We start from the raw sequence: 11,325 nt of genomic DNA, 5'->3' as shown, positions 1-11,325 counted from the left end.
TGAAAACTTACATATAATTGCTGACTTTCACAAGTTATTTACCCAAAAATATCAAAATATAATTCCTGGACAGGTTGACGAGGGAGCATTCACAATCCATCCACATGTCCCAAGGTTTTATTATATATTTATTTAAAGTATACAAAACAAATTCAGTCTTGAAAGTGAAATCCATTTTATTTTATTCACTCTTTAGGTACTCTCGACCTTGAATTTGCCTCTTAGCAGAATGCAGGACCTGAAACAAATCACAAGCACTTAGAAGATTATTACATTGCTTACAGATGTCAATATTATTACAAATGTATTTTTCGTTTTAATATATGAATTTATTTTGAATGTAGTTACCACATTAGTCTCACTAAATAAGAGATTGCCCTCAAGTGGTCTGATAACTCTTATGTTTTCTATTTTTTATTACATATTCTTAACCAAACTGATATGTTTCCTGTTCACAACCAATTAATGTTTTGCATTGGTTTCACAATTAGTAATGTTCAACACTCGACACTACATTCTAAACTCTCGTACCTTTTTAGTCTTTGCCTTCATAAAAATTATTTTGCAAAAACATTACTTTCTGGTACATTCAAGCTTCATGGGGAGGTGAAAAGAATCATCATCTACCAGGAACAGCTGCAGTGTGTATAGTTTTTAAAAAATGCCAAAAAAAAAAAAAAGAGTGCAATGCACCCTACAAACCTTAACTTACATGTTTGCATGGCCCTCAACGTCTGGTAAATGAGTACAAACAATCTCTCTACCGTTTGTGCCATTCCTTGGGATACTGATAGCATCCATTTACAGGGAACCACTGCAGTACCCCTGGCCTGTCTGTTTCGCTGCCACTTCTGTGCTGTAGGTGGTTTTCAACAGGCTGCTGGCTCTCCAGTGATAAAACTGGGGTGCACATTCGGAGAATCCACCAAAACAGAGACCTCCCAAATTTGTTTAATTTCGTCCGCGTACTTAGCGACGTCTTATTTCCTCTCTTTTCCCTTTGTTTTTTCCCCAAAAATTCGGCAAAGTGCCTCGAGCAGTCGAGTATGCTCTTCCATGTACTTAAGTGAGAGAAATTGAAAACAACTGTCATAAAAATGAAGGAACGATGCATTACTCAAGCCTTATAACAACAGCGGTTCAGGTACGCTTGTAACGCCTCAAATTCAAAGAGAGTTTACAAAATATCGACGTGGTTTACAACCGTGTAATTTGGCATGATGAAACTTTAACAACACTAGAACCAGTAAAAAATATACACAGCTCAATGAAAAATACGTGAATACTAGAAAATAACGCGTACACTTTACTAACCTTAATATTTGGCCACAAAATCGCGTCTACATCGTCGCTTGACACCAAAAAACTCAATGATTAGAAGACAGTCAACGTTCTCCCACTACCAAAATGGCCGCTTATTCTCCTTCTCAACGTTTGGTCGGAAAAAGTCCTGGGTAATGCTGGCCAGACTCTATGCGAGACTGGAAACAACATATTTTCTTGGTCCGCATAAAAGGTCCGCCATTTTCCCTGCTAACAATAGCTTCATGACGTCATGACTGTCCTAATTTATCGGGATATTCCGGACTGTTGAACTAGAGTTAAACGCTTCTAAGTGATATGCTTCTGTCAAAACATACAGCCCACACGTCAAATCGATGCAACCCAGAACTAAACTAAATCCTGTTTCAGATTTAGAGCCCAGAATTCGGCCAGGTTAACGATCACTGCGTGACAATTTCTATAAAGCTCCATGACAAAGCTATGAAAAATGCCAAATGAATACCATATATTGCTTTATAATAGTAGCCCTAAGTCGAATAATATCAGTAATAGATGATGTCCTGAATTTCTTAAAGAAGAAACTGTACTTCTTTGCTGATTATCTTCGTTCGTGTGTTACACACGTAGGCCCGGATCGATCGTACGAAACAAGACATCAAGTTTAATGAAACTAATGCATCACTCAGCGGCTTCCCCCTGGGGACCACCCCTGGAGCACCCACGGGAACCCAGGGGCATTTGTCGAGATTGTCAGATATTTGTTCCCCGAGGGTGTGGGGGAAATATCACTTTTGTCCACAGAGATTGCATCCCAGGGGGCAGACCCTGGGGATTTACCGGTCTACTGTATACCCTATCGTCGATTCCCAGATGTTGTTCGAGGTGTTCACTTCGCGCCCTTGTCGCACGAGATTTAGGGCTTGAATCAACCAAGTTTCGTCGACATGTCTGTTTACAACGCTTGGAGCACAGATAGAAATAAGAAGTAAGCAGTTCTGGCGAATTCTTTAGAAGAATTTATCAACAAAGGTATGGTAGTTGTGGTGTGTTGCGGATCCCTTGATTGAACATTCTATTAGTTCTATTAGACTTCGGGAATTCTTTTCACTGATTCAACCGTCGTCGGCTTCATTTTATGCAGCGAAACAAAAACTAGACCTCTCTGGACTAGCTGTCAGTGTTTGCTGTGAAGAAGACGGAACAGATGTAGAAGGAAACGAAGTCTGTCTCTCTTATGAAGCAATGAGTACGTTCATAGTCTTGGACTTGAAATACAACAGACTTTAAATGAGAGTCTAAGCAAAGCAAATAGCTGAGTTTTGTGCGTAAAATTCGTACATCTGTGCGTTAACAGGAACATTGGTCCTTATTTTTGCACCCAGTGGGCAGGGGATTTGTCAGAATTCCTCTTCCCTATACCCAGGGGGATTTGATGAGGTTTGAATGGGCATTTGGACAAATCCCCCAGGGTCCCCGGGGGTGGGCCCCAGGGGAAGGCTGCTGATTGATGCATAACCATGAGACACAAACTGACGATCTTAAAAGGTGTGTGACATTTGGTAACCATGACTGTCACCCAAATGGGATCAAAATGCAGGTAAATAATCAATTCAGTGCCTATATCTTAGATTGTTGAAAACAGAGTTGACCAGAGTTATCTGGAGTGTGTTTGCTCTCTTAAGAATCTTGTCCTGCTAGGCCTGGAGCAACTAATAACTAGTGAGACAATCTCAGATAGTGCAGAGTGCAATTGATAGCTCTGGCACGGTAGTCCCACAAGTACTCACTCCCGCTCAGTTCACTTCCGGTTTGTATCTACCTTGGTAGTCTGCCAGGGCTTTTCCCATTAGCAGTGTGTATGTTTCAAGGCTGTATTTTCATTCTAGGTCCAAAAATTACGTACAAGTACTGTTTGTCACGACAGCTTTTAAATTTAAATTTTACTCTGGTGTTTTACGATGATTTTCGTTCATTTTAAATTCAATAATATGTGGAGCAAACGTGACAATTTAGCTCTTCGCACCAACTTTGTAACTTGATACTTTTGTTTTCCTCGCAAAGGTATGTAACATGAAACCCTTGTTTTCTCCAAAACACACGGAAGCTGTGCTTGGTATTTGGGGATAAATGAAAGAAAGTTAAACATCTGACGAAGAAATGGAAGAGAAACGGTTTTGTTTTTTCTCAGAACACAAATTTTCTTATCACCGATGAACAAGAACTAATTTAATTATCAGATAGTCACGGAATACCACTTTCTTTTTCTGTTGCAACCTTTGTTGTTAACAATAAAACAATTCAAAATTGATACACAACAATATTGATTAATACAACTGAGAAGCGTTTCAACGAGAAGTATTGAAGGTAAACAGTGCTACTTGGCCGATATTATCCTGCGTTGGTGAACAAGTCTTCTCAAAGACTGATTAAATTAATTTGCGCTTTCATTAGGTGCCACAGAGTCTGCAGCAATATTTGGCCACTTTCCTGGTTTCATTTGTCACAAATTTACAATTTGCAGAATATTAAAGCCACTAACTCGGGAACTCTTTGGTCTTTCTTACAGACGCAATTAAGACAAGAAATAAACAAGCCACTAAGGAGAAGCTATACATTTCCCTTCTTTATTTAAACCCTGACAAACATACTATTGTAGTTTGGAAAGAGCAGATGATGTTATTTTGTTGAACCGACCTGTGGGTAATTCTAAAAGATACGTTTCACCTTAGCACTAACAAGGGACAATTGGCGCTTCCTGACATCACATGACATATAAAAACAAAGGCACGCAAGGCGTGAAAGAGTTTTTTTTGTGAAGTCTCGGAGATAGGAGCATTCATGGAGCTGTTTACAGTAATGATTTGGTTAATTTGACAAGTTTGTTTGGTTGCGATGTACAGCAAGAAATAAACTGGGAATTTATGATTTAAATACAATGTTACATCGGTAATGGTAGATAGTAAGCTAGCTAGTAAGCTGTAGATAGTAAGCTGTTCTTTGATACAACCCACACTGTGATTGGTGTGACACGTGCACATGCATAACTCCCTCACTCACCGATCACATAGCCCTTCCAACCCCCAAGAGGAATTTTTGCTCAAAAATACTCAAGTTAAAAGGCCTTTTCGCATTTTATACGAGTCCTTAGTTTACCCATTTTTGCACAACACAACACAACAACACTACTTTACCGAAAATAGAAAGAAAGAGAAAAAAAACCTCTCTGACACATTGAAAGTTTGATTTAATTAAATTGCACGTTAACTTGGTGCCACGCAGTCTTCAAAGAACATTTGAGCAGTTTTCATACTTTTTACCTTTAAAAATATCGGACTAAAAAGAATGTCATAAAATGCCCATCAATTAAAAATAAACTGCTACTGCAGAGACGTACAAAACGTCCAGAAATGAAAGCTTTTTTTTGTTAAATATCCTGGGGACAATAGCCGATAACTTGTCAGCTCTAATTGAATTTACTCCCATATAAAAAAAACAAGTGTTAAGTAACCATTTGTAACTAAAGATACGAAACATCTCGTGGGAAAGAGTGGTGACGATTCGTCAGCTCTAATTGAATTTACTCCCATGTGAAAAACAGGAGTGTCGAATTACCCTTTGTAACTAAAAAATAAAGATATCTCGTTATATTTGCATGCAACAAGAACAAAACAATCGTTACCTGCACTTACTATTGTAAACGTTAGAACTGTTTCAAATCTTAATAGTCTCGTCTCCTCTAAAACATGTCCTAAGAACTAGAAGCGACGATTCGTGACCTCTAATTGAATTTACTCCTTGTGAAAAACAAAAGTATCAAGTTACCTTCGTAACTAAAAATAAAAAGATCTCATTGCATTTGCATACTACTAACTCACGAACTGTTTCAAACCTCAAGGCTCACCTCGTTCGTAACTAAAATCCTCAGCCTAACCCACAGAAAATGTCGAAGTAAGCCCAACATATGAATACTTCCTCCTCTTTTGTAGAAGAATAAATATGGTCGTTCTAAACTGTGTTGGGATCAAATCTTCTCACATACCATTTAGCTTTACAACAAGAAATTTGATTGGCTGTTTATAGTAGATCCAATCTGATTGGTGTGACATACATAAATCTCTCACTCACTCACTCATCCGTTGACCCGTCCATAACATACCCGACGCGCCGACTAAGAGGTATTTTTTTCACAAAAAAATAACTCAAAAACCGCATGGAAACATATTATATAACACTAACGATGCTAGAACGCATGCCTCTTACATGTTGGGTTCTACCATAAGGAAAACCACTCAACATTTGTGTATGATCCCGTTTGCAATGTATCCTCCACCTAATATATAGAAGACACGAATGCTAACTAATCTGCACATGCGTTTAGGGCAAATTGGTTTTGTTCTAAAGAGAATAGTACCACAAGGAGAGCAAGGGGTTACTTGGAACAAATATATAGCTTTGCGATGTTCACCCCCAACTGACGTAGGTGGAACATGTGTTATGAAGGGTACTCATGTACCTTTTCCACCTCACCTCCATCACTTGCCTCTAGACTAATTGATTAATTAAAATTAATTAATTAAACAAACATTAAAGTTTACACCTTAGCGCAATAGTGACGGGAACTGTCGTGACTGCGTAGCGTTACAACCGGATGTCATATTTAGTTGTTAGATGATTAAGAGGTGCCCTCTGTAAATTTCAACTATGACCATTTGGACCAGAAAAAATTAAATTCCTCAAACTTTCTCAGATGAATGGTCTAGATGAGTGATTCACAAAAATATAGCTTTCAGTTCAATTCGATTCGTATTTTAGCGCTGGGGCCACCATCTTGGTTTTGCCCCTCTGAGAGGGCTTTCAGCGGTCATTTTAGGGCACATTTTTAACAATTTGCCATACAAAGAAAACGATATAAATCCGGGTAAAAACCCTTTATTCGAGACAAGCAAATGTTTCTTGTTACATTGAGAGGCTGTTTTGGCAATTTGATCATCACCTGATTTTTTTTACAGAATTTTAAATTTCTTCCCTTTCGGACTACTAGTGAAGCGCCATAAAAAAGGCGAAGTTTAAAGGAAAATATCGCCAAAATTACATCACTTGAGATCCCAAAACTACCCTCCGGACTGTTAATGCAATGTCAGACATATATGTTATTTGCCGGCTGGGAGATAAACTTGCGTTGACTAATCGTTGAAGGAAGTGTAAAACAGGCAAAGGATTGACGATTACCGCTAACTTTTAGGAGCGAAATTTAGGAGCCGTAATCGCTACAGCGGGGGAAAAATCCGGCTCATGGGCTGGACCTGTCACGAGCGCGTGATTAGCCAATTAAATTCGAGGATTTAGGATTCCGGCCCGCTCAGATGCTTCAGAAAAAAATAATACCTATTATCTTTGTTGTGAAACTTCTTCGCCGCCATCTTGGAATTATGATCGGTTAAACTTTTGTTAAATTGGAGTTTTTTTAGTAAATGGTAAATGGCCAGTCTAACGGAACTTGCCATCAAGCGTTTTTCCTTAACATTTGCACAAATCGTTGACGAGCCGATTTTTCTACATAAATGATAAACAACCCACATTTCTAGAATGCTGTGAAAAAGACATTGCGCACTTGAATATCATAACACGATAATATATATTTATTGGACTACAAGTGGCACAAGCCTCAATAAAAACCCAAGAGACTATGTTTAGTGTAGCTAGTAATACATGTACATAAAGTAAATGGTCAGTTATATCAGTGGACATTCATATTTATCTGTATCCACTCAACCTTCCCAACGTGCATTCCGCCAAAATAACAAAATAGGCTAAATATGATGCATATGATTTAGAATATAATATTCACCTTTAATTTCGTCGTGAATTTTTTGTAACACGGTACATGTATAAAACAGTTGCACCAGCATAAGCTTTCTCAAGTTTTACTGACAAATGTTGCAATAATCACTTGCATTTTCTTTGAATAAAATACCATACATAATCTGTAACAAGCAAACAGTGAAAATAAGACTTTCACTTCATATAAATGACACAACATTTGTTATAACATAGCGCGCGCTAGTCCTATCTAATTCCTATTGAGCCATCATAACGAAATCTCTGTGTGCGCACGGCCGTACGTATGTAAGATGACGTGTGCAGTTTCAATTTAGCTGCAAAATTTCCGTCGAGTTTAGTGCAAGTTCCTTTTGTGTAAGTTTCGGCGATGTGAAGATTATCCTGAACAATCCAAACTCTACTTCGAGCCTTTGACTTTTGCCAAGTTAAGACGTTTACTTAAACGCGAGTATTTTGACTTTGTCTCCATTTTCATCGAGTATTTTTGACTTTGTCTGCCTACATTTTCATTACAATTAATTCAAAGAAGCGAATTTTTCGTTTGCAATTTTAGAAACCAGGTTAAGCGTTTTCGCTCATCTGTTGCTCAAATGATTGTGGCGTGTTAGGATCCTATTGACCTTTGTTTTCCTTCACCGTGCATTTTGAGAACTTTGTAGTCAATCAGAATTAAAACATGTTTAGCGCCCAATTTGTTGTCGCCATGTTAAAGAATTGGTTCATGCTTTTAGCTGTGAATATATCGAGTTATGGATGGACTTGGGAAGTTTGGAGAGCACTCAAGAAGCTACAGTTGCTCTCAGCTGTCACCTCGAGCAACTCTTATGCTTCTTTCGTGCTCTCCAAACTTCCCACGTGCATCCCTAACTCGATATACGCACGCTAAACATGAACCAATTCTTAACTAAACAATGAACACAAATGCTTGACAACAGAACACACAACAATGCTATATCGTCCTTATCTATAGTTCAGGGAATGATTCATTTACCCAATCATCCAGTCAGTTGTAAGCCTGCTGATAGCTAAGATACATGTCAGGAAGAAGCTTGATGCTTATTGATACGCTATCAACATTAATAAACACTATAATTAGATCATTTCATGGCTAAGAACATGAATGAGTTGGCTCATTTAGCCCCTTGATTTCCATGAGAGATCGTTCGCTCACGGTCAGCCTCTACATTTTGCGGAAAAGGAATCCTTATCATGCCGTTGTTCGTTTGTGCCATCTCCGATGATGGGGATGCTCATCAGGGGCTTCCCCGAGACTTTTTCCCCGATAAGTGGTCCTTCGAGAAATGCAAGTATCTCGGCGGCGTGAGGTTTTGCGTGCACCTCACCTCCCTCCTCCTCCATTCTTGTTTGTTGATGTTATTTTGTTATTTTTTATTTGCATTTTTTATTAGTTCACTCAAACTTTAACTCGAATTCCAACTCGAACCTTAAGGCCCGTTCCAAACGTCGCTCCATTCATGCGCCGAACCTAACTGATGAGTTAAGTACGGCAGAAGAGCGGTGTTTGAATCAGTTTGGTTCGGCAGGTTAAGTTTGTTTCGGCAACATTAAATTACAACATTAAATTCGGCAGGGTCTGTCGCACTATGCGACGTTGGAGCGGCAGCTGATTCATACGGCGTTCTCCTCATGTGTCGAACCTAATGCATAAATTACTGTAATTTATTTTTCATATAACGGGACTCGTGATTGGCTCAAAATTGAGTGGCGTGACCAGTCATGCATGAAGCTCAAAGTCGTCGCTAAAAATAAAGACAACAAAATACCAGTATGCCTTCGATTTATGAGAAACGAGACTGTGTAAGCAAGTTTCTTTGGCGCAAATTCATTTTTTTGCTTTTTCTTCGTGATAATAACCCAGCTTATTAGATTTCCCGTTAACAAGTCGATTTAACCGGGTGAAAACCTGTCTAAATACAAACACTGAACCTTGAGTTTGAATTTGCTTCCCCAAATATTGATATAACAGCATGAAAACAGCGAAATGTGTTAGTCACAGCTTTTCTATTTGGACGGAGTTCGCGAATTCAGAACGCATATTTTCTCGTCGAAAATTGTTACCACCCGTTGCCCGAATTAAGTTCGACGCAAATACGCCGTCTGAACCAGCCGTCGCTCCAAAGTCGCTCTTAAGTCGAACTTAATCAAGTTTGGTTAGGCACATGAGTGGAGCGGCGTTTGTACCGGGCCTAACTCGAACTCGAATCCAAACTCGATGGTTCGGGATTCCCCTTTATAGCGGAGCCCCATCAATCTCAAAAATTTTGGTTGTCACCTGACTGTCCGTCCGTCCGTATGTCCGTACGCTAAGCCCCATTCCTTGAAAAGTAAGAGAGTAGAACCATTACCATAGTACATCTTTGATATTGGGCATCCATGTTACAATTGACAGCTGTCAAAAAACTAGGTAGCGCTGACCGGTATCACGTTACCATATCGCGGGCTCAGGTCAAGAGGCCGCGTGTTTTTTTAAGTTGATCCTGACCAGGTACTGGGTTTTCGATTGGATCGCGGGCTCAAGCCAGGTTATTACTCTGAGGGAGAGGGATGGAGTACATGCAAAGGCAAAATTTCGGCGCAAATTAAACGGTCACGCGTTGTTGACTTTTCTTCCGACATATTCCTTGCACAATCGTCTCTTGGACAGTCCCTGATATAGTGCGTACGTAATTTCTACAATCTTAGGTACACTCATTAGGTATGGTTTGTTAAAATGTAACTAGAAAAAATATTCAAATCACACCCTGGACAATCACATGCTCACAATTTATCATTTTTTTAGTCTCTGATCCAGGGGAAAAAATCCTCTTATCAATTATGGTTAATTATTGTAATCAGGAGCTCTGCTTTTGGGCTTGGCTAAATTTATATAATATACAGATTTAGGCCAGCCTAAAAGTGTAGCTCCTGGGCCGGGTTGTTCACAGCCCGATTAAACTAACCCAGGAAAAGGTAGAATTTTGATTTGAGTTTTGTAACTTTGCGGTGAAGTTTTGTGTATATTGTTTGGCCTTCTGTTTTGAGTTTTAATAATCACGGTATACACGAAACAAAGCAACGAAAAACATTTGTATAGAAGAAAAAGTTATAATTCGGCTAACTTTTAATCCTGGGTTAGCGTTAACGACTTCCGAACAATCCTGCCCTGTTTTCAACAGGTTAACTTGACGCGATCCAATCGAAAACTAGCACTTGGTCAGCGGTCAACTTTAAAAAAAACACGTAACCTCGATGAGCTGTAAACTTGAGCCTGCGATATGGTGACATGATACATGGTCAGCGGCTACCTTGATTTGACAGGTGTTATTGATCATAACATAGATGTCCAATATCAAAAAAGTACACAGTAAACCAAGGCTGCATGTCTCTGTCTATTATTTCGAGTATGGCCGCCATCTTGCGCGACTCCGTCGTCGTCGTCGTCGTCGCTGTCGTCGTTCGTACGGGCCCACGAGCAATACCGCTAGCCATGATAACCATGAGAAGATCCATTCATGGATTACCTTTTCTTTCCTATATGAGTATGGGTCTCCGCTTGGCGGCCCTTTGGGCCGCCGGTGTTCCGCTATTAATCAAAACTATAGCAAAATTCTCGAACGTGATTGGCTATCAGCAGCCCGATTTGAACATTTATTAAATCCATTTTAAAATCACTGGTTATCCTTGCAATCTGATTGGCTCTCAGTGGTGCGATTTATTCACGAATCGCACTATTTTTTGCACTAAATCGATCTTTTTCTCAGCTAATGAAAATGGGACAGTAAAACAAAAGAACCAATCAGATCTCAAGATAAGTTTAAAGCAATCAATAAAATTTTAGGCAAATTAAAGGCAAAAAGCCATTGTGTGGAGAATTTTGCAACTACTATCGCCAAAACTTTGTTATATTAGTTTTTTCCAAAAAAAATGACGAATTTAATTAATTACAGTTTCTGAATGGCGATTATGAGCTCCTTCAAGCAGAAGACCTACTTTAATGGAAGTTTCCAACTTTCAGTGCCCATTTTGACGAATATTTTGGCAATTTTTCTTCATCTGCTCAAGATCCGTATGATATTGAGTCCAGTAAAACATAAACAAACGAAAACCACACAACAAATTCAGAGCCATCTCAAGAAGGTAGATGTTTCCAGGTTTGCGGCAGTTTCCAACGAAGCAACAAAAGAGCTCAACTCTGTCGCT

General features: G+C 39.2%; 1 protein-coding gene and 1 long non-coding RNA gene across 5 annotated transcripts in view; one reads left to right on the top strand and one right to left on the bottom strand.

Moving 5' to 3' along the window:
- The window catches only part of LOC110046777 (NAD-dependent protein deacylase sirtuin-6-like), a 49,460-nt gene that overhangs the window by 29,143 nt on the left and 8,992 nt on the right, over nt 1-11,325 (top strand). The window lies entirely within an intron of this gene.
- Nucleotides 102-1,656, bottom strand: LOC149108174 (uncharacterized). Of its 2 annotated transcripts, none has more exons than XR_016209183.1 (3): nt 1,315-1,656; nt 703-1,061; nt 102-238 (listed from the first exon to the last, which is right to left on the bottom strand). It is a non-coding gene; the product is annotated as an uncharacterized LOC149108174 (long non-coding RNA). The 2 variants fall into 2 exon arrangements; XR_016209182.1 differs by having other exon boundaries at nt 713-1,061; nt 1,315-1,655.

The sequence above is a fragment of the Orbicella faveolata genome, unplaced genomic scaffold (genome assembly GCF_042242905.1).
Source record: "Orbicella faveolata isolate gen_17 unplaced genomic scaffold, um_ofav_v1 contig_26, whole genome shotgun sequence".
Lineage (NCBI taxonomy): Eukaryota > Metazoa > Cnidaria > Anthozoa > Scleractinia > Merulinidae > Orbicella > Orbicella faveolata.
This window is presented reverse-complemented; position numbering and strand designations above follow the sequence as displayed.